Source organism: Abrus precatorius, unplaced genomic scaffold (assembly GCF_003935025.1).
Source record: "Abrus precatorius isolate BTA unplaced genomic scaffold, Abrus_2018 Scaffold7, whole genome shotgun sequence".
In the NCBI taxonomy this organism is placed as follows: Eukaryota; Viridiplantae; Streptophyta; class Magnoliopsida; order Fabales; family Fabaceae; genus Abrus; species Abrus precatorius.
Window position 1 is genome coordinate 19,290,222 of NW_020874417.1, and position 7,996 is coordinate 19,298,217.

A 7,996-nucleotide genomic window follows, 5' to 3' on the forward strand; every position below is an offset into this window, starting at 1 on the left:
TTTGCTCATTTTTTTCGCTTTTACTTCATTTCTTCATTCAGAGAGAGTCAGATAGAGGATTGGGGACGAACGTCTAGCTCCAAGAAGAGGAATTGGATTGGGGATCGTTGAAGATGGCTCTTTTGCGTTCTTTCTCTTCTTTTCCTTCTTTGTCTTTCTTTGTTGTTTATGTTTGCTTAATTCTTCATAGTTAGGAGTTTATGGATCTTGAATTGATGTATTGATTCAATTCTTGACTCTAAACTTTGAGTTCTTGGATTAATTGAGTGGTTAATTCTGTGGTTAACGTGATCTTTGAATGGAAATTCAATTGATTAATAAAAGAGGAACCTTTACCAATGGGAATTGGATTTGCTTCTCCGATCTGAATTAACTACCAGAATTAGGTGATTCTTAGGGGATAAATGAACTTAATTCTGCAATCCGATGGTTCTAATTCTTAATGTAACTTGAAATTGAATCTCACCTAAGGGATTAGGGGGATTTAGTTGATCGTCAGGGTCAATGAGTTAAGGGATTAACCTTTGGCTATTGATATGCGAAACTGATTGTCAATTAATCAAGTTCTTGAATTTTCAGAAGCATAATTGAATTAATATTGACATTCTTGTGAAGTAAATTCCTAACTATCTTTCAATCCATTTCTAATCTCACATTGCATTCATTGATCTATTTTCTGCATGTTTTTCTTTACTATTAATTGTTTTGGTTTATTGCTTTTGTATGTTACAACTCTCCTTTCAAATTTGTATGGCTTAAATGGTTATAATTCTGTGAAGTGGTACTTGAAACCTAAATTCCCTATGGAGACGATATTTGGATCTTAATTAAAAATAATTTATTAATTTAATCATTAAATTGTGTAATGTTAACTTTGTTAAAATTTAGAAAAATTAAATATTTATAGGTATGTAATTTCATTGTTGATATTTCTTTATATTTCAAAAAACATTATACATTAAAAGTTTATTTGATAAAATATAAATATGTTTAAAATTTTATAATTTTTTTAAAAATTATTTTAAGTATTAATAACCGTTAAATTGATTGTTAGATTGACGAAGTGTAGTATTTAACAAAAAAAAGTTAAGCATATGTGTGTGTGTATATATATATCAATAAAATTAATATATTATTATTATTATTATTATTTACATTTCTAACATAAATTACACCTATATATATATATATAAAATACCTTTTATATATATTGGGTATATATTACTAGTATAAAAAACGATCGAAAAGTTAAAACGTTTGAAAATATTTAAAGGTGCTGGTGTTTGGACATTCCTCTTAAAGTAGACTAACAGAATGTATTTAAATAATTTAACACATTTAATATTTATTTTTATTATAATTTCTTTAAATGTGAAAAGGTCTTTTAAGTTTTTTTTTAATACAAAAAAGTTTCTTTTAGCTTTTTATTGTTATTTTGTTACGTTGGTCACAATTATGGTGTTATAATCTTAAATTGAGGAAGGTAAGATTTATAATTATAATCCTTCTCAGCATCTTATTGAAGACTAGAGAACCATGTCTTTTGTCTAATCATCACTAAGAAAAATTACCGTATTTCAACCTTTTAATATACAGGTGAAAGCTTCCCACACTTTAGTGATCAAGTACGAATTTTTTATAGAAAGATTATTAAAAAAATAAAAAAAAAATACATAAATAGACTCGTCATCTCATTATTCACCTAAATAAACTCTTTTACTGTAACATATTTTTGCTGAAGAACTGAATTTTGACTTGAGTTTTTTTTATTTATTTTGTTTTATGTTTTTATATAATAAAATAAATATTATTATTTAAATTATATTTATATATTTATATTTTCTTAAAATAAATATTTATAATATGTTATTTTAATAAATATTTATAAATATTTTGTTAATTATATATAATAAAATAAGTTTTATTATTTAAATTATGTTTATATTTTTATATTATTTGAAAATGAATAAAAATAATAATAATATTTATTTTACATGTTTATTAAAATTTATTTTATATATTTAAGATAATAAATAATATTTTTGTTTTTCTTATTATATTATTTAATATAATTTTGATTTTTTTAAAATGAAATTAATATTATATTCTGAAATTATATTTTTGGTTATTTAATATTATACTTTTTAATAAAATAAAAATTACAATAATAATTTATTTAATTTTAAATTTGTATAAAATAAAAATTATAATAATAATTTATTTAATTTTATATTTTTATAAAATAAATAAAAGTATTAAATAATAACCAGTTTATTTATTTATTTTGAGATATTAATCTTTATTAAAATTTATACATAATTATTTATTTAAAAAATACGTTATTAATATTAATAAACATTATTAAATAATATTATGTAGATATATATATATATATATAATTATATATTTAATATAAATTACAAATGCTAAAAATTTAAAAGTTGCAATGATATTCATAAAATTAAAAATAACATTAAGAAATTTTTAAAATAATAATAACAACATAAATTAATGGCGAGAACTAGAAACTTGAACAATGTTTGGATATGTCTTCCTTGTGTGACTAGGAGTGTAACAATAAGAACAATTTTTTGCTCAACTTTATTGTTCTCTAATGTCCATCTCTATTCTTATCCTATTGGACTTTGGTCGACCCTTTGAAATTCTTTTCAGTTCTGGATTTGGACACAAAGTTGGACCTGTATAAGTTGGCCAATAGTCTTTGTGTCTGAGTTCTCCAAACTGACCTTTGTATACCTTAGAAACTTGTTGTAAAGTATACACGAGAGATATGTAGATGTTAAAGTTGTGGTGTGTGTGTAAGCATGAAGCAAGTACATGCGAGCATAGGATGTGAATTTTTTGGAACTTGCCACAATCACACCACATTTTATATAACCGTGCTGTAAATCTTCTTACGGGTTGAATTTCTATCCAATGTTGCGTTTTTTTGACTAAAAATCTAGTGCTTGTTCTGTTAAAGGTGGAGACTCTATGAGTGTTTGCCTTTGACTGTGCATATTGAATTGCTTTAGTTGTAATATCTGAAAACATATGTGCAGCATTAATCATTGCATCTACTTCCTTGCCTTTGTCAATGAAGAACTTATTGCAACGGATGTATGTTGTCATGACCATGGAGCAAATTGGCATGTTTCTAGTTTTCTTCAAGACCGAATTGATTGACTTTGCTAGGTTTGTTGTCATGTATTTTCAGTTTCGTCCCTTGTCCCATGCCAGTGTCCATTTTTCCTTGGGATGTTGTCCAACCATTGTGCAACTTCAGGATTATTATATTTTACTATGTTGTAATAATAAAAGAATCTCGGTTTAGTCATTTCATATGCTGAAAAAAAAATTACAAATTAAATTAATATAACTAGCTAAGCAATTGTATAAAATATTAATGATAATATAGCATAAGTAAAAAATTAAAATTATTCATATTGACAACATCTTTCTTCAGTGCAACGTTTTTGAATCATCGCATGAAGTTTTGTGCAATGTGTCTAATGCAATAGACATGGACAAAATTATTTTATGTTCAACTACTTCCATTTTTAGAGTATGCACTTCATATGACCTCGTGAAGATCCGAAATGAGGCACAACCCCTCTTGCAGGGTTACGTACCTCCTTAAGTTTCTAAAAAAAAGAATCATGCATCACTGATTTCACCTTCAACCACAGTAAAAGCAATGGAAATTATGTTGTTGCGGTCTTCTTATGTAACTGCCACTAATAAAGTCCCTTCGTATTTACCATACAAAAATGTTCCATCCACTTGAACAATTGGTTTACAAAAGGCAAAACCATCAATCCATGACTTAAAGGTCCAAAATAACCTCTTGAAAAACACATTCCCCTCATCAAATAAGCCACCTTGTATGCCAATTGTGTACTCAATTTCTAGATGAAGCCTCGAACATACGGTTGCATTGCAAGCAACTATCTAAGTAACTTATGGTATGACAATTTTTGAAGATATTTTCAATGCCATGTTGTTTTCCCAATCATCCCTTTCTATAGCTGATTGTGTAACCCATTGTGGATTATGTGGGTTAAGATGGTCGCGATAGGTGTGGATGGATCAGTCTCAAAATTTTACGAATGGTTTGAGAAATCATTCGTGATCCCAACTTATTATGATCTTGTGAAATGAGTGGGGAAGCACATGTGTGACACCTTCCAAGCTTCATTATTTTCTAGTGTTGCTTTTTGGTGCGCAATATAGCGCGATATCTCCAGGTACAGTTACTTTGAACGCATTCCACGATAAGGCTAGTTGTGTTTGACATCTTCACCTTGTAAGTATAATGATTAACAATATGAAATCTATTTATGGCGTCTTGCACTTATTCTTTTGTTAGGAAGCATTGGCCAACAAATAGTGTTCCAGGCAGATACACTACCATTTCACAATCAAGGACATGGCCAAACTCAGAGTCATGTTCTTGTATTTGACTGTGAAAGTCTAGAAAATATGGAGGTGGGTTATATAATGGTAATAGTTGTGATGGTGAAATATTTGGAAGTGAGAGGGAGTCTTCTTCATCATCTTACTATTGAGATAAGATTTCATCTTCGTCCTTACTAAAAGGATCAAATACTTCGATTGGGAGACCCACAACAGCATGTTCTTCAATGGGGGTTTCTTCAAGAGGCTGAAAGGGTAGGGTTTTCTCAAATGGTTGAGAGGGTATTTCATTGAAGTCCATGAATTGACCAGTTAAAAGTTGTGTGTAGGATTGAAGGTCAGAATTCATATCATATGTTGGAAAAGATGGATTTATGGTTTTGTAAGTTTGATAAGGTGAAGGTGAAGATGAAAGTTATGGTGCTTGGGTTACGTTTGTAGCAAATGTAACATATAATTTTATACCTGATTAAAGTTGATTTGAATCATAGATGTTGAAGAGTCCCTCGACGTCTTCATCATTGTTCAACTCAACATATGTGTAATTGCTAACTCCTAGGTCAAGTCTAATTGGGTAACAAAAATGTATGGTTGTCACCCTTTTATTTTCATCTCGGTTGAGTTTTGTGTGGATGACTTTCTTGAGCCTTTTTTATAGTAATGAGTATTTTTAAGATCAGAGTATCGTCTCCACAGGGAATTAGGAAATCAATTATCAAGAAACAAGAACAATTAAAAGGTAAAGAACTTACCCAAAACAAAGTACAAAATTTGATGTTGAGATTAGAAATGGATGAATAATAGTTAGGGATTTATTTCATCAAAATATCAATATTAATTCAACTAAGCCTCTGAACATTCAAGCAATTGGTTAATTGACAATTGGTTTCACTTATTAATAGTCAAAGGTTAATCCCTTAACTCATTGACCCTAACGATCAACTAAACCACCCTAATCCCTTGGGTGAAGTTCAATTTCAAGTTGCATTAAGATTTAGAACCATAGGATTGCAGAATTAGGTTCACTTTTCCCTAAGAAACCCCTAATTCTGGTAGTTAATTCCGATAGGAGAAGCAAATATGATGAATCCATATTTTTACTAATATTTTAGTGTATTTCTAACCCATTTGATAAGGAAAATATATAAGAAAAGCAGAAAAATTTAGAAAAACAGAATGATTGAAAGTTTTCTTTTAATATGTAATTATTTTAGCATTTGTGGAATTTATGCTTAGATCTTAAGAAATTAATCTTGTTTTTGTAGGAATAATCTGAGCAAAAGTCATGGAAATGAAAGATCAGTGGAAAGGAAGAGGAAGAATAGCAATTCTGGACTCCAAAACACAAGAACAATGGAATGCAAGCTGGGCGTGATCACTATTATCAGTGAAAGTGATCACTCCAGACATCAAAGAGGAATACACACTGGGCGTCAACACTTTTCACCAGTGAAAGTGATCGTTCCAAAGTTTAAAAAAGAAAGGGAGTCTGGGCGTGGTCACTCTTACCAGCGAAAGTGAGTGTTCCAGAGAAGGCAAAATTTCAGCAAGCTCTGCATTACCACTTTTATCAGCGAAAGTGGATGTTCCAGAGAGGAGTGTATCAAGGTAAGTTGTGCGTGGTCACTCTTGCTCTCGAAAGTGATCACGCACAACCACTCGACCTCCTGCGTTGCCACTCTTAGCAGTAAAAGTGATAGTTCTAGTTTCCAGAAACTACATGAGCTTCTGCGTGGCCACTCTTATCAGCAAGAGTGATAACGCACAGAATCAAGATTTCTATAAATACCTGTCTTAAGCTCAGAACTCGGGTCTTTTGTTCATTTTCCATTTTTTCTATTAGATTCTCGTTGAGAGAGAGTGATAGAGAGGATTGGGGTTGAATTTCGAAGCTCAAAGAAGAGGCATTGGATTGGAGCTCGTGGAGATGGCTTCTCTGTATTTCTTCTCCTTCTTTCTTTTTCTCTATTGCAATGTGTGCTTAATTCTTCATAGTTAGGAGTTTATGGAAGTTGAATTGATGTATTGATTCGACGTTTGCTTCTAAAATTTGAGTTTTTGGATTAATTGAATTGTTAATTCTACTGTTATTGCACTCTGTGAATGGAAATTCATATGGTTAATCAAAGAGGAACATTTACCAATGGAAGTTGGATTTGCTTCTCTGATCTAAGTTAGCAATAAGAATTGGGGAATTCTTAGGGATAAGGAGACCTAATACTGCAATCCTACAGTTCTAAGTCTTAATGCAACTTGAAATTGAACTTCACCTAAGGGATTAGGATGGTTCAGTTGTTTGTTAGGATCAATGAGTTAAGGGATTAACCTTTGACTATTAATATGTGAAACTGATTGTCAATTAACCAAGTACTTGAATGTTCAAAGGCATAATTGAATTGGTTTTGATATTCTTATGAAATAAATTTCTAACTATCATTCATTCATTTCTAATCTCAACATTACTTTCTGTACTCTATTTTCTGCAAGTTCTTTACCTTTTAATTGTTCTTATTTCTTACTTCTGAATGGTACAACTCTTACAAATTCTCATAGCTCAATTAGTTATTGTTCTGTGAATTGATAATTGATTTCCTAATTCCCTGTGGAGATGATACTCTGATCTTAAAAATTACTCATTACTTGCTGCAATTCCTAGTGCACTTGCTAGTGTTTAGAGATTGTAACAACAAGTTTTTGGCACCGTTGCCAGGGAATTTGTGTTTCAATATCATTAGTAGCAGAGAGGTAGCTAGATTGAGCATTTATTTTTGTTGTTTTGCTTCCAAATTTTTCTGTATGATTTTTTTTTGCATTTTTTTGCATAATTTCAGTTTTCATTTCTCTGCATCATTTTCTATTGAATGCTGCATAATTTTGCAGTTGCTAGACTTGAATTTTATATGCTTTTGCTAATATCTTTCTGCAAAATCTTTGTTGTGCATTTCTGAATATCGAGTTGTAGTTTAATTTTGTTGCATTTTGATTTGTATATGCGTGGTAAAAACAAAAATAAATCAACTCTGGTCTTTGATCCTGACATAGACATAACCTTAAGAAGATTAAGAAAAGAGGCTAGAGTAGAAAAATTCATAGGAAGTGATAGTGAATTAGAAGTTGTCTATTCTCCATAAATTCAGAACACTCCTAGAGTAAAAAGAACACCTACACCTTTGAGACAACCAAATCCAGAAATAGAGATGGCAGAACAGGATAGGATTAGAACATTAGGGGACTATGCAATTCCTAACATGCAAGGTTTTAATTCTTCTATAATTAGGCCAACTATCCAAGCCAACCATTTTGAGATTAAACCTACCCTATTACACTTAGTCCAATAGGATCAGTTTTCTGGTGGAAATTTTGATGACCCTAACATACATATTTCAAACTTTTTTCAGCTATGTGATACCATAAGAATGAATGGGGTTAGTGTAGAAGCCATCAGACTGAGATTATTTCCTTTTTCCTTGAGAGATAAAGCCAAATGCTGGTTGCAAGCTCAACCACAAGGAAGCATCACAACTTGGACAGAGTAGTGAATAAATTTCTAACCAAGTATTTTCCTCCATCCAAAGCTGCT